This window comes from Cervus canadensis, chromosome 2, assembly GCF_019320065.1.
Source record: "Cervus canadensis isolate Bull #8, Minnesota chromosome 2, ASM1932006v1, whole genome shotgun sequence".
Lineage (NCBI taxonomy): Eukaryota > Metazoa > Chordata > Mammalia > Artiodactyla > Cervidae > Cervus > Cervus canadensis.
In genome coordinates, this window is record NC_057387.1 from 83,801,230 (window position 1) to 83,823,341 (window position 22,112).

Sequence of the window (22,112 nt, forward strand, 5' to 3'; positions counted from 1 at the left end):
AGTGGTGGCCGTGAGAGCAAGCCTGGTCCATTCTCATTCTCTTTTATCTTCTTAAGGAACTTCGTGTTCAGTGTTCAGGGCTGGAGGCCCTCTCCTCCTGAGGACAGAACTCCAGGCAGGAGCCTGTGATCTGTGTGGGCTCATCACCTGCTGGGATCCCCTGTGCTGCACGACACGTCTTTCCCTGGGGCGTGAGCTCTGTTGTGTCTTGGTACAGGTGAGCATACCCCATACCTCAGCGAGCAACGCCTTCCTGCCAAAGTGCACAATGAAGACATGATCTTCCTTTAAGACTCAGCTTCTATATGGAACTTAGAAAGACGGTAATGATGACCCTCTGTGCCAGACAGCAAAACAGACACAGATGTAAAGGACAGACTTCTGGACTATGTGGGAGAAGGTGAGAGTGGGACAATATGAGAGAATAGCATTGAAGCATGTATATTACCGTATGTAAAATAGATGACCAGGGCACGTTCAATGCAGGGCAATCAGAGCTGGTGCTCTGGGACAACCCAGAGGGATGGGGTGGGGAGGGAGGTGGGAGGGGTGTTCAGGATGGTGGGACACATGTACACCCATGGCTGATTCATGTCAGGGTATGGCAAAAACCACCACAATATTGTAAAGTAATTTGCCTTCAATTAAAAAAAAAAAAAAAAAAGACTTAGCTTCAGTGTCCTCTTCCCCAGGACATCATCCCTGTCTTGTCTCTATTTTCCCTAGGCAAACTGGAGGTGTTCCTCCCTCTAAGTGTGTTTAGAATTTAGCTGTGAAAGTACCTGGCACTTTGCATTGGAACTGTGTGTTTCCTTACCTGTCTCTAGTTGGTGTCGGATCCACACCCTGTTCACTCCCTTGCTTCTTCCTTCATTTCCTCCAACCAGAACAGTGATTGTGCTCTATTACAGGTCAAGTGCTGGGCACTGAAGGGGGCACAAAAAGGAGAAGACAAAGATTTCCCCTTCAAAGGATTTATTGTCTAATAGAAAAGAATTAATATTTCTCTTCCACATAATAAAGTAGAGCTTTTTGGTGAAGGGAAGGTAGAATTTAGCCAAGTAGATGCCAAAAATTTTTAAAAGAAAGAAATATCAAGGAAGAGTAAGCAGCAACCAAGATCCAGAAGCCTGAATTAGTCCATTTTCTGCAGGGACTTACAGGTAATTCAATATGGCTAGGACAGTAAATGCTAGAGTGACTTTGAGGGGATACCCCACGTCCAAGGGCAAAGGAGAAGCCCCAGAAAAATGTTAGGAGGGGAAAATCATGTTTAGAATCAAAACCCATACCCGCCAGAGACGCTCAGAGGGCTCAAACAAACCTGTGCACACCAGAACCCAGAGACCCCACAGAGACTGAGACTGAACTGTCCTTGAATGTCTCCAGTGGAGGTACGGGTCAGAAGTGGACTACTGCAGGACAGGGGCTCTGGGTGCAGCAGACCTGGGTATGGCATAAGCCGTCTTGGTGGAGGTCGTCATTAACCCCACCACAGAGCCACCAGAACTTACACAGGACTGGGGAAACAGACTCTTGGAGGGCACAAACATCACCTTGTATGCACCAGGACCCGGGAGAAAGGAGCAGTGTTCCCACAAGAGACTGACTCAGGCTTGCCTGTGAGTGTCCAGGAGTCTCTAGCAGAGGCATAGGCTGGTGGTGGCCGGCTGCAGGGTTGGGGGCACTGAGTGCAGCAGTGCGTGCATGGGACCTGTTGAAGGAGGTCACCAATATCTTCATTACCTCCACCATAGTTTGGCCTCAGGTCAAATAACAGGGAGGGAACACAGCCCCGCCCCCCATCAAGAGAAAACTAGATCAAAGTTTTACTGAGCATGGCCCCACCTATCAGAACAAGACCCAGTTTCCCCCTCAGTTAGTTTCTCCCATCAAGAAGCTTCCATAAGTCTCTTATCCTTCATCAGAAGGTAGACAGAATAAAAACCACAATCACAGAAAACTAACCAATCTGATCACATGGACCACAGCCTTGTTTAACTCAAAGAAACTAGGAGCCATGCCGTGTGGGGCCACCAAAGATGGATGGGTCATGGTGGAGAGTTCTGACTAAATGTGGTCCACTGGAGAAGGGAATGGCAAACCACTTCGGTATTCTTGCCTTGAGAACCCCATGAACACTATGAAAAGGCAAAAAGATAGGACACTGAAAGATGAACTCCTCAGGTTGGTAGGTGCCCAATATGCTACTAGAGATCAGCAGAGAAATAACTCCAGAAAAAATGAAGAGACGGAGCCAAAGCAAAAACAACACCCAGTTGCGGATGTGACTGGTGATGGAAGTATGGTCCGATGCTGTAAAGAGAAATAAGGCATAGGAATCTGAAATGTTAGGTCCATGAATCAAGACATACTGGAAGTGGTCAAATAGGAGATGTCAAGAGTGAACATCGACATTTTCAGTTCAGTTCAGTCGCTCAGTCGTGTCCGACTCTGCAACCCCATGAATTGCAGCACGCCAGGCCTCCCTGTCCATCACCAACTCCCGGAGTCCATCCAAACCCATGTCCATCGAGTCGATGCTGCCATCCAACCATCTCATCCTCTGCCATCCCCTTCTCCTCCTGACCTCAATCTTTCCCAGCATCAGGATCTTTTCCAATGAGTCAGCTCTTCGCATCAGGTGGCCAAAGTATTGGAGTTTCAGCTTCAAAATCAGTCCTTCCAATGAACACCCAGGACTGATCTCCTTTAGGATGGACTGGTTGGATCTCCTTGCAGTCCAAGGGACTCTCAATCGACATTTTAGGAATCACCAAACTAAAATGGACTGAAATGGGTGAATTTAACTCAGGTGACCATTATATCTACTACTGTGAGCAAGAATCCCTTAGAAGAAGTGTAGTAGCCATCATAGTCAACAAAAGAGTCTGAAATGCAGTACTTGGATGCAATCTCAAAAATGACAGAATGATCTCTGTTTGTTTCCAAGGCAAATCATTTAGTGTCACAGTAATCCAAGTCTATGCTCTGACCAGTAATGCTGAAGAAGCTGAAGCCAAACAGTTCTATGAAGATCACACACATGATGGTGTGATCACTCACCTAGAGCCAGACATCCTAGAATGCAAAGTCAAGTGGGTCTTAGGAAGCATCACTATGAATAAAGCTAGTGGAGGTGATGGAATTCCAGTTGAGCTATTTCAAATCCTAAAAGATGATGCTGTGAAAGTGCTGCACTCAATATGTCAGCAAATTTGGAAAACTCAGCAGTGGTCACAGGACTGGAAAAGGTCAGTTTTCATTCCAATCCCAAAGAAAGGCAATGCCAAAGAATGCTCGAACTACCGCACAATTGCACTCATCTCACACACTAGCAAAGTAATGCTCAAAATTCTCCAAGACAGACTTCAACAATACATGAACCATGAACTTCCAGATGTTCAAGCTGGATTTAGAAAAGACAGAGGAACCAGAGATCAAATTGCCAACATCCGTTGGATTATCAAAAAAGTGAGCGAGTTCCAGAAAAACATCTACTGCTGCTTTATTGACTATGCCAAAGCCTTTGACTGTGTGGATCACAACAAACTGTGGAAAATTCTTAAAGACATGGGAATACCAGACAACCTTCCCTGCCTCCTGAGAAATCTATATGCAGGTCAAGAAACAAGTTAGAATTGGACATGGAACCACAGACTGGTTCCAAATTGGAAAGGAATATGTCAAGGTTGTATATCATCACCCAGCTTATTTAACTTATACACAGAGTACATCATGTGAAATGCTGGTCTGGATGAAGCACAACCTGGAATCGATTGCTGGGAGAAATATCAATAACCTCAGATATGCAGATGATACCACCCTTATGGCAGAAAGTGAAGAGGAACTAAAGAACATTTTGATGAAAGTGCAAGAGGAGAGTGAAAAAGTTGGCTTAAAACTCAACATTCAGAAAACTAAGATCATGGTATCGGGTCCCACCACTGCATGGCAAATAGATGGGGGAAACAATGGAAACAGTGACAGACTTTATTTTTGGGGGCTCCAAACTCACTGAAGAAGGTGACTGCAGCCATGGAATTAAAAGGCGTTTGCTCCTTGGAAGAAAAACTACGACCAACCTAAACAGCATATTAAAAAGCAGAGACATAACTTTGCCAACAAAGGTCCATCTAGTCAAAGCTATGGTTTTTCCAGTAGTCATGTATAGATGTGAGAGTTGGGCTATAAGGAAAGCTGAGCACTGAAGAATTGATGCTTTTGAACTGTGGTGTTGGAGAAGACTCTTGAGAGTCCCTTGGACTGCAAGGAGATCCAACCAGTCCATCCTAAAGGAAATCAGTCCTGAATATTCATTGGAAGGACTGATACTGAAGCTGAAACTCCAATAATTTGGCCACCTGATGCAAAGAACTAACTCGTTCGAAAAGACCCTGATGCTGGGAAAGACTGAAGGTGGGAGGAAAAGGGGACGACAGAGGATGAGATGGTTGGATGGTACCACCGACTCAATGGACATGAGTTTGAGTAAGCTCTGTGGGTTGGTGATAGACAGGAAAGCCTGGCGTGCTGCAGTTCATGGGGTCACAAAGAGTCTGACACGACTGAGTGACTGAACTGAACTGAACTGAGACACTAAGCCCAGTGAGGATGGGACTGGGGGTGGGGTAGGGGCAGGTGGCAAGAGAATGCAGAGAGACCATGTAGTGAGAGGCAGGGCCAAGCCAGGGTGCAGAGGGTTCTGTGAGCCATGTGGTTCATCTCTGTGTCTGTCACGATGAGTGGGCCCATCACTCGCGTAGAGCAGCTCAGGGAAGACTTCTAGGGTGAGGTGACACTGAATGCTGAAGGACTTTGTCTCAAGGGAGAGCAAAAGGCATTTGAAACTGAGAGTCGGGAAGATCCACTGGAGAAGGAAACGGCAACCCACGCCAGTATTCTTGCTTGGAAATCTCCATGGGCAGAGGAGCTATGGTTCATGGGGTTGCAGAGAGTCGGACATGACTTAGTGACTAAAGAACAACAACTTTTGGGGTACACAGGTATACCTACAAATTCTAGGAGGGGGGTCAAGCTGGCGTGTGGAACAATTAGACCATGAGAGACTGTGGTGCAGCAGCAGGTTATAGTCTACTTAAAAAGCCAATAACAGGGCTTGGGACTTAGTAGATTCTTCATAAATAACTGTTGATGAGTCTGGCTACTCTGTGACTTCCTTGATAAGAAGAGGATTACATTGACAAGTACATGGGTCTATGGATATGGAGATACCAGGAAGTTAGAAGCTTAGGAGGTACGAGGAAGACAGTTACAGTGATCAGTCTCAGGTAGGATTTTGCAATAATTGAATCCAAATCAGTATTTCTGCTTAGGGCCCTGGGATTCAAGACAGTGACCATACAGGGGGGCAAGCACAAGAAAGGTTAGGATTGCAGAACCATGGCCATGTTTGGCCATGGCCAAACCAGGGCACTTCACTTATTTACTCATCTATACATCCTGCCCTTCATTTGTTCAACCATCCAACCCTCTGCCCATCTTTTTCTATATGAAATCTTTCCATAAAACTTAGCATTTGACTTCCCCCTCACTTCCTTCTTTCTCCTGCCACAAATCCTTTGCAAGAAGTGATGTTAGTAAGACAGAATGAAGATAAAATGGTTGTGTCAGCACAAAAATACATTGAAGGTTTACTAAGAAAGTTGGTCAATATTAGGAATCAAAATGCTGGTTTGGCTTTGAATGCTGCTATTCCACTCAGAAGAACTGAAAGATCCTAAAGCTTTATAGATTTACTGTTGCCCTTTGGATTGAACCTGAGATTCTGGGCAGGGGAGGAGACATATAGACACAAAGCAAGCGTAGTAAAAGAAGGGAATAGAAAACAGAAGAACAAAGTCCCTGGATCCCATATGTGTATGTCAGCTGGACTCTGGCACGGGAGATGGCAAAGTGAGAAAACAAACATTTCAGATCATCTTTACATGTGCTCAGAAGTAAAAAGCATCATTTTCATTTTGATGATGAGAAATACCCACAAGCTCTTTTTGACATTTTGTTCAAATGAGGATCAACCTTTCTTAAGTGCTGGGCACACCAACACAGATTAAGATACAGCCCTTGCTCTGGAGTACCTCACATTCTAAGGGAGATGGCAGACATGAAACAGAGCAATGTGATGGAGGAGAGTCGTACTGATAAGAAGGGCCATTGCACCCAGACTTGGACTTTCAAGAAGAATTCCCAGAAGAGGTATTATGGCTGAAAGCTGAGTTTTGAAAGAAAGGCTGGAATTATCCAAACAAAGAAGTAATATGTGTTGTAGGGAGTAGGAGAAGAATCAGGGCATGGAACAGTGGTGGTGGTTTGTGCGGTTAGAGAAAAGGTATAAGCAAGAAGGAGATAGGTGCTAAGGGTAAGAACTAGGTCATGAAGGGTCTCGTATGCCCAGATGAGACTTCAAACTTTATTCTGACTGCTACTGAGAGCCATTTGAGGAATATTCCACAGAACTAGGATCTTAAGTCACTGAAATGGAACTACTGGAATTTCTTGGATGCCTCCAACCTCTGGGTCCTAGGCTCTGATGTCTGGCCTGAAACTCACGCAGCCTCTGGCTTCCTCCTGTGCCTTGGGAGCAAGGACTGACACCCCTGGCTCAGAGGATGGGCTCCTTTCCATGGTGTTGGGCCACCTGGGTGGAGCCTCGCTAGGCAGGGCCTTCCAGAAATGAGCTGCATGCACATGATGTCAGAGGGGTGGCGCATGGGGAATGGAGTGGGGTGTAACCTCTTCTATCACCGTCCCCCCCCTTCCTCCTGAGAAATTGCAAATCCCTCCCCAGGCTGCTGATCAAAGAGTCTTTTCACTTCTGGAGAAATTCAACTTTTTGTAAAACCCAAATTATTTCTGGAAACAATAGGTTGTGAAAAGACCTCAAGCTTTGTAGTGAAGTTGATCTGGGTTTGGATCCTGGCTCTGTTACAAGCTGGGAGATCTTAAGCAAATTAATTACTTTCTCTGAGTCTTAGTTCTTTACCTATATGAACATATATCTATATGAACATATATCTATATCTATATGGAGATAACAATGTCTCTCTCACAGGGTTATCAGGAGCACCATAGAAGAAAATACTTGTAATTATCTTTGGCAGTATATGGGCTTCCCTGGTGGCTCAAATAGTAAAGAATCTGCCTGCAATGAGGGATACCCAGATTCAACCCCTGGGTCAGGAAAAACTCCCGAAGAAGGAAATGGAAATCTATTCTAGTATTCTTTCCTGGAGAACTCCATGGACAGAGGAGCCTGGCTGGCTACAGCCTATGGAGTCACAAAGAGTAGGACATAACTGAGCAACTAACACTTTCCTTTCGCAGCATATATTAGTTCTGCAAGAATTTTCTCCTGTGGAATTTCACTTGTTTATTGGTCATCCACAGCTCACTCAGTTCAGTTGTTCTGCCCTTGAAAGAGATTTAGGAAAATATTAGTTGACAATATATTAACATATATATATGTGGAATCTAGAAAAATGGTAAAGGTGAACCTATTTGCAGGGCAGGAACAGGGAACATATTAATTGAAAACATGGAGGCCATTGACCAAACTGAAAATTTTGGTTTGTCTTGAACTTGTTAGTACACTGTACTATGTCAGGAATCACAAATTTATGAACTTGGAATGCAAAGAGCTTAGGACTCCAAGTATAAGTCCTGAGCTCTTATCTCTGTCTATCCCCTTGGCCAAGTCCCTTCTCTGGAAGATGAGGTCCCTTCTGGTCCTGTCCAGGCTTGATGGTCTCTAAAACAAGCTAATAAAGGATGATGAGACTCCAATAAGTTATGCTTATGGGAGGAACAGGAGATGAAGCACCAAAGGGTGTCCCTCTTTCTTGTTCATGTAAGTTCTGTGCATTTCCACGCAGCCCTGCAGCTAAGGAAGAAGAAATTCCTCCATGGGAAAAGAGTTAAGAAGGTCATGCTCCAAGGATGAATCATAAAATATTCCAAGAATTTCAGAGAGAAATATGAGCTACCCCAGGGGACGCCTGGGGGAGTGGGAGAGGTGAGCAGCTAAAGCTGCCACAGGCAGAGCCAGGTGCTTTCTCAGGTCTGATTGCAGAGAGTAACATGAGCCCATGTCAGGGTGGGACGTCTCTCCCCCTGTCTCCATCCCTGTCTTCTGGATACAGGAGTCCTTTCCAGGGCAAACCCACTGATGATGTATCCAACTTCTGATTAGTGGATAAGAGAACTACCTTTGGAATCAAATATCTGGATTCAACACCCAATTGTGCCACTGACAGTGTGACTTTGGCCAAGTGAATTCATCTTTCTGAGCTTCAATTTCTTCACCTGTCCCCAAAGGATACACACATCTATTCCCTAACTTTTTTTTTAAGGACTGAATGAAATAATGTAATAAAGCCTTAGGTCCAGCATCCCAGGAGGGACTCCATCAATAACAGTTAATATTTTAGGTAAAGGCAGCTGGGTGGAGGGGGCCATGTGCCACACGCACAGTTCAAGCCCTCTCTGAATCACCTGGGTCCCTACAGATGAATACAAATTATGAGGCTGATTTGGTTTCCATTCACAGTTCCAGAGGTTTTGAAGGCGTGGGGAGGGAAAGCAGAGACTTCTTCCAGCAACATAAAGGGAGAAACAGAGCTTCCAAGAGGCCAAGCAGCAGGCCTGGCTATCTGCCTGAATGTGGACCTGCAGCTGGGCCAACACTGAGAGGGTGGGGTCTGAGGGGTGTGGTAAGCTCCATGGGATTCATTCAGCAATCATTCAACAACTCTCTGCTGGGCATCCACTGTGTGTCAGCCCCTGGTTCTGGAAACTGGAGACACAGAAGAGAATAAATCATTGCCTTCGTCTTCTTGGAGTTAAAATGCCAAAATAAACTGGTATCTTTCAGGTAATATGTATTTCCCTGATTCAGACAAATCAACCTCAGCTTTCTAAAGGGAGGCAGAAGGCCTAGCAGGGGCCCACAGGTTGGCCACAGCCTCTGTCCCCAGGTGGGCAGTGTCCACAGATGTCAGCAGGAGTGATTTTCTGAGGTTAAAAAACAGGCTCTGAAGTCAGACAGCTGAAGATGACACCTCATCCCACTAATTTAAAAATCTGAGACCTGGGCAGATTACTTAACTTCTGGGAGATTTACTCTCCAGCTCTGTAAAAGAAATTAAAAAACAATTTACCTCTGGGATTGCTATGAGTTTTAAATGAGATAGCAAATACAAGGGCTTAGCAAAGCACCAATAAATTAAATTGTTTTTATTCTAATAATTAGCATGGTCAGAATGTATCAATATGAGTTCTTTGAACTGGGTTCTTACAAAAAAAGTAATGAACCCCATGAATAGGGCAGGAACCAGTCCTGGATCCAGCAATGAGTGGGTAAGAGCAGAGGGCACTCAGTGACAACAAAGGGGAAGGAAAGTAGGATTCCAGGGGTCAATACCTAGTATGAAACCTGGGCACATTTGGCAGCAGAGCAAAAACAAAGAAGAATTTGTAGACAACCTGAGGTACAAAGAGAAAGTCGGGATTCAAGCCAAAGAGTAGCTAATAATATCTTATCTTGACTGAATGCTTCCATGTACCAAGCCCTGTTAGTTTGGGATACCTGTTGCCATTTAATAATTCAGCAGTTCTCTGTGGTAGGTTTTACTATCCTTCATTTTACAAATGAAGAAGCTAAGACTCAAAGAGATTGCAACTTACCAAAAGTCAACCAGTCAGCAAATGTTCTTGAACCTGGATTTGAACCTAGAGGTATCCAATGCCAAGGCCCATGTTCTCAGACATAAGGCCATTCTGTTTTTCCCAAATCCAAACGGCCTCCTTTAATCAGGAGTTATTGAGGACTTCAGCACAGGTCAGTCCACGGCAGAAGGTGGATGCTTCATTCAAGTGACAAATATTTATTAAGCATCTTCCTTGTGCTGGCCACTTGCCATGGACTGACCTGTGCTGAAGTCCTCAATAACTCTTAGCAATATATAAAGAAGGATGTACAATTTAAGGAGACCTGCTTGGAAATCAGACAGAACTTTGTGACTAGTAGGGTGACACTGGGCAGTGTTTGACAGCCCAATTCCTCAAAACTTACCTCAAAGACACCAAGCTCATGTTCTGGTACAATGAGTTTCACTGAAATGGTGCTGGAGAATGAATCTGTATCTCTGAGTCAGAAGACCTGGTTGCAAGAATGGAAACATCATCTAGTCTACCAGAAACTCAGTGTCCTCCACTGCAAAATCATATTTTAGGACTAGAAGCCTAGAAAGACCCCACTTGGATGCCAGAAATATCTTAGGCCTTGAATTAAAATCTTTGAACTCAAGGGAGATTGGCCAAAATGGCAGAATAGAAAGACCCTGGGCTCACCTCTTCTTATGAACACACCAAAATCATAACCATTTGCAGAACTATTTGATGAAAAATACTGGAACCTCCCATAAAAGATCTACAACTAAAGACATAAAGAAAGAACCACAGAGAGATGGGTAGGACGGGTGGACTTATGATATAGTCAAGTCCCATACTCCAAGATAGGCAAGTCACAAACTGCAGAAATATTATATTGCAGAGATTCTCTGACAGAAGAGAGAGCTATGAGCCCCACATCAGACTCCAGGGGTCCTGTACTGGGAAGATGAGTCCCCAGAGGATTTGCCTTTGAGGGGTTGTGGGTCTTAGTTTCAGGAGACCCACAAGACTGGGAGAAATAGAGACTTCACTCTTTAAAGACACATAAAAAATCTCACAGACTCTGGGACCCAGGGCCAAAGCAGTAATTTGATAGGAACCTGGGCCAAATAGCAGAGACATTACTTTGCCAGCACAGGTCTGTCTAGTCAAAGCTATGGTTTTTCCAGTAGTCACATATGGATGAGACAGTTGGACTATAAAGAAAGCTGAGTGCCAAAGAATGGATGCTTTTGAACTGTGGTGTTGGAGAAGACTCTTGAGAGTCCCTTGGACTGCAAGAAAATCCAACTAGTCCATCCTAAAGGAGATCAGTCCTGGGTGTTCATTGGAAGGACTGATGCTGAAGCTGAAACTCCAATCCTTTGGCCACCTGATGCGAAGAACTGACTTATTTGAAAAGACCCTGATGCTGGCAAAGATTGAAGGCTGAAGGAGAAGGGGATGACAGAGGATGAGATGGTTGGATGGCATCGCCGACTCAATGGATATGAGTTTGAATAGGCTCTGGGAGTTGGTGATGGACAGGGAAGCCTAGTATGCTGCAGCCCATGAGTCGCAAAAAGTATGACACAACTGAGCAACTGAACTGAACTGAACTGAATTGAACTGATGGGCCAGACCTTCCTGCTGATCTTGGTCTCCTGGAGAGGCAGGGGTCAGCTATGGCTCACCCTGGGGACACAGACACTGGCAGCAGCCATTCCTCAGAGCTCTTTCTGTCACGTGGATGATGGGGCTGGCAGGCACCATTGTAGACTCCTCCCTTAGATCATTATGGCCAAGACTTTGCTCTACCCAACATCCTATAAGTGCCAGTGCTATGATGCCTTAGGTCAAGCAACCAACCGGGCAGGAACACAGCCCCACCCATCAGCAGACATGCTGCCTCAAGACTTCCTGAGCCCGTATTCCCCTCTGGACATGGCCCTGCCCACCAGAGGGTCCAGGTCCGGGTTCCACCACCACTGGACAGCCACTAGCTCCAGAATCCCCCTCAGCCTTGGCCCTGCCCTTCAGAAAGACTGCTCAAGCCTCTGGACCAGCCTCACCCACCAGAGGGCAGACACCAAATGCAAGAAAGCCACAATCTGGCCTGCAGACCCAGCCAGCTGACAGCAGGGTAGGCCCTGCCTTGGAACTAGCTGGGCCACAGCACTGTCCACTAGCAAGCCAACACAAGCTCTGGGACACCCCAAGCCTCATACCCAATTGTGTTAAGAGACAGCTCCCCCGCCCCCACCAGATCTGATACCAGGGATCCCAGGGCCTCGCAATCGAATCTAAGACCTGGCTCTGCCTGCCAGTAGGTCCATCTGGCACTAACCCTAGGATCTAGATTAAACCACCAGTGTGTAGACAACAGTTCTAGAGTCTTTTGGACACTGACTTCACTCACCAGTGAGCCAGCACTAGACTCAGGGCCTCCTGGGGTTCTGTAGTCAGCTACCTCATGACCTGGATGTGTCAACCAGCAGCTGGCAACATCTGCACAAGGCAAAGCCTGGTAACCAACCAGATCAGAGGCCACTGAAGACTACCAGACCACCTGCACAGTCAGCCCAACACAAGAGAAGGGCCCATGAAACCCTAATAGGGGAAATTCCTAGGGCATATAGCTTGGGTGATAAGAAGGGAGTGTACTGCTAGGATGTCTCTTATAGAAGGTCAACTCTCCAAGTTTGAGAAATGTAATGAATTTACCAGGTACATAAAAATACACAGTAACTTAGGCAAAATGAGTTGACAGAGGAACATGTTCTAGATGAAGGATTAAGACAAAACCCCAGATAAGTAAGTTTAGTGGACATAAGCAAACTACTCAAGAAAGAATTTAGGGTGGTGATCATAAAGATGACCAAAAAACTCAGGAAAAAAAAAGATGAACAGAGTGAAAAGTTAGAAGTTTTAAACAAAGAATTAGAAAATATAAAAACAACCAAACAGAGATGACAAATACAATAACTTAAAGGAAAAACATACTAGAAGAAATCAACAGTAGACTAAATGATATAGAGGAATGGATCAGTGAGCTGGAAGACAAAGTAGTGGAAATCACTGTTGCTCTATAGAAAAGAAAGAAAATAAGAATGAAATTAAATGAAAACTCCTGCAAGGCTATAAGCTGACTTTTCAGCAGAAGTTGCAGGATGGAAGGGAGCGGCACAATATATTTAAAGTGGTAAAAGGGAAAAGCCTACAACCAAGACTACCCTACACAGCAAGACTCTTATTCAGATTTGATGGAGAGAGAGACCAAAAACTTTACAGAGAAGCAAAAGCTAAAAGAGTTCTGCACCACCAAACTAACTTTACAAGAAATATTAAAGGAACCTTTTTACGTGAAAAAAAAAAAAAAAGCCACAACTAGAAATGTGAAAATTACAAGATGAATTTTGTAATTCATCAGTAAAGGCAATGATACAGTAAAGACAGGAAATTGTCTACACACAAAGCAAGTATAGGAAGGTTAAAAGAAAAAAGGAGTAAGAATAATCTGTATCTACAATAATCAGTTAAGGAATACACAAAACAATTACATGTAAAATATGATATCAAAAGAAGTAATCATGAGGGTAAGAGAGTACAAATGCAATGTTTTAAAAATGCACTTGAAATTAAGAGATCAGCAATTGAAAACAATCACATATATAGAGAGATTGCTATATAAGAACCTCATGCTAACCACAAAGCAAAAATCTATAATAGATATTCGCCCAGAAAAGAAAAATGAATCCAGATATAACACTAAAGATAGGCATCAAATCACAAGAGAAGAGAACAAAATAAGCAGGGACGGGGGGGAAACATTCTACAAAAACAACTTCAAAACAACAAAATGGCAATAAGAACATATTTATACATAATTACTTCAAATGTAAATGGACTAAATGCTCCAATCAAAAGACAGAGTGGCTGAAGACAGAGACCGAAAGTGAGGAGATGGACAAAGGTATTTTATGCAAATAGCAAAACAAAGTTGGAGTTGCAATATTCATATTAGACTAAATAGACTTTAAAATAGTGACTGTTACAAAAGACAAAGAACACTACATAATATTCAAGGAATCAATATAAGAAGATATATAATTGAAAATATATATGCACCCAACATAGGAGCACCTCAATATATTAGGCAAATATTAACAGACATAAAGGGAGAAATTGACACTAAAACAATAATAGTAGGGGACTTTAACATGTTACTTACATCAATGGACAGATCATACAGGTAGAAAGTCAATAAGAAAACAATGATCTTAGATATTAGATCAGATAGATTAATTAATATATACAGAATATTTCATCCAAAAATACAGAATACACATTCTTCTCAAGTGCATACAGAACATTCTCCAGAATAGATCACACACTAAGCCACAAAACAAGTCTTGGTAAAATTAAGAAAACTGAAATAAAATCAAACACCTCTCTGACAACAAGGCTATGAGACCAGAATCAATTACAAGAAAAAAAATGCAAAAAATACAAACTTGTGGAGGCTAAACAACATACTACTGAATAATCAATGGATTACTGAAGAAATTAAAGAGGGAATAAAAACTACCTGAAGACAAAGGAAAATGAAAACAAAATAATCAGAAATCTGTGGAATGCATCAAAAGCAGTTCTAAGAGGGAAGTTTATAGAGATACAAGCTTACCTCAGAAAACAAAAACCTCAGGTAACAACCTAACCTTACAACTAAAGGACCTAGAGAAAGAAGAAAAGACAAAACCCAAAATTAGTAGGAGAAAAGAAATCATAAAGATCAGAGCAGAAGTAAGTGAAATAGAGACTAAAAAAACAGAAAAATCAATGAAACTAAAAGTTGGTTATTTGAAAAGATAAACAGAAGTAAGAAGACTTTAGCCAGACTCAAGAAAAAAGGGGAGAGGACCTAAATCAATAAAATCAGAAACGAAAAAAGGCGAGCTACAATTCACATCAAAGAAATATAAAACATAAGCAACTACTATGAACAATTCTATGGCAATAAAATGGACAACTTAGAAGACATGGACAAATTCTTAGAATTGTACAATCTAAAATATGAACAGACCAATTACCAGTAATGAAATTGAATCTAATAAAACATTCCTGATAAATAAAAAAGTCCCAAACCAGAAGGTTTCACAGGTGAATTCTACCAAAATTTAGAGAAGAGCCAACACTTATCCTTCTCAAACTGTTTCCAAAAATTGCAATGGAAGGAACACTTTCAAACTCATTCTGTGACATTAGCATTGGCCTGATACCCAAACCAAAGATATCACACACAAAACAAAACTACAGGTTAATATCACTGGTGAACAAAGATGAAAAAATCCTCAACAAAACATTAGCAAATCAAATCCAACAATATGTTAAAATGATCACACACCATAATCAGGTGGGATTTATCCCAGGGATGCAAGGGTATTTCAATATCCACAAATTATTCAATGTGCTAAAACACACTTATGAATTGAAAAGTAAAAAACCCATATGATCATCTCAGTAGATACAGAAAAAAAAAAAAAAACGTTTTGACAAGTTCAGCATCTATTTATAATAAAAATTCTCCAGAAATCAGGCATAGAGGGAACATACCTCCACATAATAAAGACTGTATATGAAAAACCTATGGCTAACATCATACTCAATGATGAAAAGCTGAAAGCATTTCCTCTAAAATCAGGAACAAGACAAGGATGCAGACTCTCACCACTTTTATTAAACATAATATTGGAAGTTCTAACCACAATAGGACAAGAAAAAGAAATAAAAAGGAATCCAAATTACAAAAGAAACATGTACCAAGAATATTTTTAACAGAACTAGAACAAATAATTTTAAAATTTGAATGGAAACAAAAAACTCTGAATAGACAGAACAACCTTGAGAAACAAGAATAGAACTGGAGGAATCATGCTTCCTGACTTCAGACTATACTACAAAGCTACAGTCATCATCACAGTATGGTACTGGCACAAAACCAGACACAAAGACCAACAGAACAGAATAGAGAGCCCAGAAATAATTCCGCACACTTATGGTCAATTAATCTATGACAAAGGAGGCAAGGTTATACAATGAAAAAACAATCATCTCTTCAATTGGTGCTGATAAAACTGGACAGCTACATGTAAAAGAATAAAATCAGAACATTCTCTGACACCATAGACAAAAATAAACACAAGATGGATTAAAGACCTAAACATAAGACTGAAAACTATGAAAACTCCTAACGGGAAACACAGGCAGAACAGTCTCTGATAGAAATCATAGCAATGTTTTTCTGGATCTGTCTTTTAAAGCAAAGGAAATAAAAGCAAAATAAACAAATGGGACCTAATCAAACTCAGTATATCAAAGGAAAAGTAGTTGCAAATGATATGACCGATTAGGGATTAATATCCAAAATATATAAACAGCTAATACAACTCAATATAAAAAAATCTGATTTAAAAATGTGCAGAAGACCCAAATAGACATTTTTCCAAAGAGGACATGCAGATAGCTAATGAGCACATGAAAGGATGTTCAATATCACAAATTATCAGGGAAATGCAAATCAAAACCATGGTGAGATATCACCTCACACCTGTCAGAATGGCTATCATCAAAAAAACACAAATAATGAAAGTTTTTAAGAAAAGGGAACCCTTGTACACTGTTGGTGGGAATGTAAGTTGGTACAGTCACTGTGGAACACAATATGAAGGCTTCTCAAAAAACTCAAAATATAACTACCATGTGACCCAGCAATTCCACCCCTGAGTTTATATCCAAAAATAACAAAAACACTCATTGAAAAAGAATGTTCATCGTAGCACTGTTTATAATAGCCAGGACATGGAAGCAACCTAGATATCCATCAGCAGACGAATGGATAAGGAAGCTGTGGTACATATACACCATGGAATATTCCTCAGCCGTTAAAAAGAATTCATTTGAATCAGTCCTAATGAGATGGATGAAACTGGAGCCCATTATACAGAGTGAAGTAAGCCAGAAAGATAAAGACCAATACAGTATACTAACGCATATATATGGAGTTTAGAAAGATGGTAACGATAACCCTATATGCAAAACAGAAAAAGAGACACAGATGTACAGAACAGACTTTTGGACTCTGTGGGAGAAGGCGAGGGTGGGATGTTTCGAGAGAACAGCATCGAAACATGTACATTATCAAGGGTGAAACAGATCACCAGCCGAGGTTGGATGCATGAGACAAGTGCTCAGGGCTGGTGCATTGGGAAGACCCAGAGGGATCGGGTGGAGAGGGAGGTGGGAGGGGGGGATCGGGATGAGGAATACATGTAAATCCATGGCTGATTCATGTCAATGTATGGCAAAAACCACTACAATACTGTAAAGTAATTAGCCTCCAACTAATAAAAATAAATGAAAATAAAATGAAAAAAAAAGAAAAAGATATATGTGCCCCAATGTTCATGGCAGCATTATTTATAATTGTCAAAATATGGAAGCAACATATATATATTCATAATATGCACATACACACACACACACACACACACACACACACACACACACACACACAGTGGAATACTACTCAGCCACAAAAATGAATGAATTTTTGCCATTTACAACATGCAAGAACCTGGATGGTATTTTTTGATAATTTTATTTATTTATTTATTTATTTTTGGCTGTGCTGGGTCTTTGTTGTTGCTGGGTCTTTTTCTCTAGTTGTGGAGAGTGGGGACTACTCTCTTGTGCTGTGTAGGCTTCTCATTGGGGTGGCTTCTCTTGTTGCAGAGCATGGGCTCTAGGGCGTGTGTGCTTTAGAAGTTGTGGTGTATGGGTTCAGTAGCTGTGGTTCCTGGGCTCTAGATCACAGGTTCAGTAGTTGTAGGGCACGGGCATTGTTGCTCTGTGGCATGTGGGATCTTCCAAGACCAGGGATTGAACCAGTGTTTCCTGCATTGGCAGGCAGATTCTTTACCATTGAGCCACCAGGGAAGCTCTGGACAGTATTATGCTAAGTGAGGTAAGTCAGAGAAAGACAAATACTGTATGATATCACTTATATGTGGAATCTAAAACATACAACAAAGTAGTGATTATAACAATAAAGAAACAGACTCATAGATTCAGAGAAAAAAACTAATGGTTACTAGCGGGGAGAGTGAGGGAGAAGAGGCTATATTAGATGTAGGGGATTAAGAGGTACAAACTATTATGTATAAAATAAATTACAGGGATATATTGTACAATACAGGGAATATAGCCAATACTTTATAATGACTACAAATGAAGTGTAATCTTTAAAAATTGTGACTCACTATACTGTACACCTGTAATGTATATAATATTGTTTAGCAATCATACTTCAATACAGAAAATAAAATCTTTGAGTTCAAATCCCATATCTACTGCAAATCTACGCTGGGACTTTTGGTAATTCAAACTCTTATACCCACCCCATCCCATATCTTGGGTTTTGTTGTTGTTAAACAGAAGGAACTGATTAACCCAACATTCAATGAGTCTTTCAAGCAGTGGCTGTTTCCTCCCCTACATTCTTGCATCAGTGGAACAGGACTGGAGATTGATTGCTACTGTTCAGTCACTAAGTCCCGTCTAACTCAGAGACTCCATGGACTGCAGCACTCCAGGCTTCCCTATCCTTCACAGTCTCCCGGAGTTTGCTCAAACTCAAGTCATCAAGTTGGTGATTCCATCCAGCCATCTCATCTTCTGTCACCCCCTTCTCCTCCTGACTTCAATCTTTCCCAGCATCAGGGTTTTTACCAATGAGTTGGTTCTTCACATCAGGTGGCTAAAGTATGGAGCTTCAGTTTCAGCATCACTCCTTCCTATGATATGCAGGGTTGATTTCCTTTAGGATTGGCTGGTTTGATCTCCTTGATATTCAAGGGATTCTCAAGAGTCTTCTCCAGCTCCACAGTTTCAAAGCATCAGTTCTTCATGTTCAGTCTTCTTTATGGTTCAAATCTCACATCTGTACATGACTACTGCAAAAATCATAGCTTTGACTATACAGACCTTTGTTGGCAGAGTGATGTCTCTGATTTTTAAAATGCTTTGTTTGTCATAACTTTTCTTCCAAAGAGCAAGTGTCTTTTAATTTCATGGTTTGTAGTCACCATCTGCATTGATTTTGGAGCCCCAGAAAAGAAAATCTCTCACTGTTTCCACTTTTCCCCCTATTTGCCATTTCCCCTGTTCCCCCATTTTCCATCTATTTGCCATGAAGTGATGGGACCCGGGTGCCATGATCTTAGTTTTTTGAATGTTGAGTTTTAAGCCAGCTTTTTCACTCTGCTCTTTTACCCCCATCAAGAGGCTCTTTAGTTCTTGTTCACTTTCTGTCATTAGAGTGGTATCATCTACATGTCTGAAATTGTTGGTATTTCTCCTGGCAATCTTGATTCCAACTTGTGATTATCCAGCCCAGCAGTTTGCATGATGTATTCTGCATATAAGTTAAATAAGCAGGGTGATAATATACAGCCTTGACATACTCCTTTTCCAATTCTGAACCCCAGTCCATTGCTCCACGTCTGGTTCTAACTGTTGCTTCTTGGCCTGCATACAGGTTTCTCAGGCAACAGATAAGGTAGTCTAGTATTCCCATCTCTTTAAGAATTTTCCACAGTTTGTTGTGATCCACACAGTCAAAGGCTTTGGTGTAGTCAATGAAGCAGAAGTAGATGTTTCTCTGAAATCCCTTGTTCTCTCTGTGATCCAACGGATGGGGGCAATTTGACTGATTAGGTGTCTTCATTCTTAAATTCAGCCCATGGTCCCTTCCCCCTCCAAAAATTTACCAGTTTGGAAGCTCATCAGACACCTGGGAGCTGGGAGAATGAGTGTATGACCTGGGGGTATAGCACTACAGCTGTACCATTCAACTCTATGTGCTTTGAATAATAAGTTCACCTCAACTGAATAGCTCCTCTTGGAGTCTGTTTTCTTTTCCCAGGGAAACTTACAAGGGGAAAATTAGTAGGATGAACTAGTCTGTGACACTTCAGTTGGCCTCCTGGAGGCAACAGATTTGCATCACTTCCCTCTCCTTACCCATCTGTATCCCTCTTATTTTCCAGAGCCTCTGTTAATCTAGGTGGTTTACATGGGAAGATAGAGGGTAATCCAGATTCTCACCTATGAAGTCTGAGACCCTGCCATCATGTTCTTCCTGTCCATTTACTATCAAAATTGGTTACAGGAATCAAATGATGCCCCTGTGATTCCCCTGGGTGTCAGACTGATCCCTCCATGACCCTATCATATAATAGCAGAATCAATGAACTCGAAGGTGGTTTAGCTGGTTCACTGTAGTTGAGAATTCAATCTTCTCGAAAGAGAGTTCTGCTATCATTATAATTAAGTTCTGGGACTGAGATTCAGGTATTTTTTTCCTGCCCTCTGCTTGCATTACATGGGAGTCTGTCTGTATGCTGCCAAGCAGGACCGCTGACTTTCACATTTTGCCATAAATTGGTGATTAATCACCCCAGCCTTTCATATGTCTTTCCAATGTGTTAATTACATTCAACCATCTGATTCCATTGTCTTTATAATTACTCTTTCCTTTAAACCTCTTAAGTGGCTGAGATGCAGCATAGCTAGTGCGTTCCTTTCCACTGGTCTCTCATTCACCACTAACTGAAGTGTTAACAGTTGTACTGCCAGGGCTATCAGGGCTCTACATCTCGCCAGCAGTAGGGCCCTCACTGCTCCCCAGGATGCCCATTGAGTTAGCCCCCACTGAGACAAGGGGTCAGGTCTTTGTAACTCTGCAGACAGTAGGGGCAAAATGTGATCCAGGTAGCTCCTTTGCTGAGGGGCAGTTCCAGGGGAGAGGTGCAGGTGGGAGCCACCAGCAGCTTCCAGAAGCCAGGGAAATGAATACCTTGGTCCTGATGTGGGCCACACAATACAACATTCTCTACAATACCATGAGATTATAGGAACGATCTTACCACCACCATGCACACTGCCAGAGAATGTCAAATGCCATCTTATGAGTAAGGCCTCTCCCTAAGCACTTGCTGTTCCTCTCACTCTGTTTCTTTTTTTTCCACTGGGCTTATTTCCATCTGAAACTCTTGTTTATTATTTATCTCTTACCATGAGACTATATACTCCAGACTTAGGGTACCCATTACCCAGAAGAGGACCTGGCACAAGACAGGCTCCCAACAAATATAAATGAAATTCCAAATATGTATATGAACCTACCCTGTACATCTCACTGGAATTTCTGTGAGGACTAAAATCTCCTACATGTAAGAATACAGTTCACAGTAGAAACTTAATCCAAAAAATAATATAAAAATATAAATGTTGGTAAAGAAATGTTTGTGTCTATATATATATTGTATATATATCTATCTATCTTTATATATGGCATTGGGATAAGGAAATGGACCTTTTTTCTTTTCTTTTAAAATTTTCTGGCCATACCACTCAGCACATGGGATCTTAGGTCCCAATCAGGGACTGAACCCGTGCCCCCTGCATTGGAAGCATGGGGTTTTATAACCACTAGGGAAGTCCTTGGACACTTTTTCTTGGAGGAAAGATACCACAATTTGAGCAATTCAGCAGCAAGGAACAGAGAGAAAACTTCTTATCCAGGGCTTAAGAGCAAGCCTTTGACTCTCTGTAAGGTAGGGAGATTTAAGACTAGCATTTATTTCTTCCAGCACCAGCATTTAATTCCAGACTTAACAGGGACTGAGACCTATAAAAGATTCACCTTGTTTCTCTGAATGTGTACATTATTTACCATACAGTTTATAAAATATTTACCCTTTTATCAACCGACTGCACCCTGCTCAGCCTTAACTACCTTACTGCTGCTCAAAGCTGATCAAATACGTGGCTGGCACCTCTCCAGAGATGAATGGAGTGAACAGCTGGAAGGGAACCATATTTTATGCATTTGTCAGAGCACATAGCAATCAAGGGTGTTGAAAGCCTTTCAGAAGGTACTGGGGAGGGGTGTGGGTCTTCACTCCCTTCCCACCTCTACCCACCTGCTCTAAAACAAAGCTGCCTTTGCCAGGTCCAGCTCACTCATCTATTCAAGACACACTTACAGAACAGTTATTGTGAGCAAGGGGTCTTGGGGAGATGGATGAGAGGAAAGTACATTCCTATGCTCTTTTTGAGGAAAACGAGCCCAATGATAAAGAATCACAGCAAAAACACCCAGATATTAGACTCTCTTTCCATACGATCAGTGCATGCAAAGTACACAGCCTTATGAGATTTTTGGGTTGAAACTATATCTTACTCTATCTCAAGTGTATGACTCTGGACAAGTTGCCTAACTTCTGGTTGCCTCAGTTTTCTCAGGGCATTAATAGTCCCAATTTCATGATATTATTCATATTAAGTATATGGTGCCCAGCACATAGAAAACATTCAATAAA

At 42.0% G+C, this 22,112-nt stretch overlaps 1 long non-coding RNA gene across 1 annotated transcript in view; it reads right to left on the bottom strand.

The window, feature by feature from the left end:
• Positions 1 to 22,112, bottom strand: part of LOC122436908 — a 273,990-nt gene that overhangs the window by 201,223 nt on the left and 50,655 nt on the right. Inside the window, exons 3-4 of the long non-coding RNA XR_006268152.1 lie at positions 1,557 to 1,714; positions 818 to 926 (exon numbers count right to left, since the gene is read on the bottom strand). This is a non-coding gene — a long non-coding RNA (uncharacterized LOC122436908). The remainder of the gene's footprint in view (positions 1 to 817; positions 927 to 1,556; positions 1,715 to 22,112) is intronic.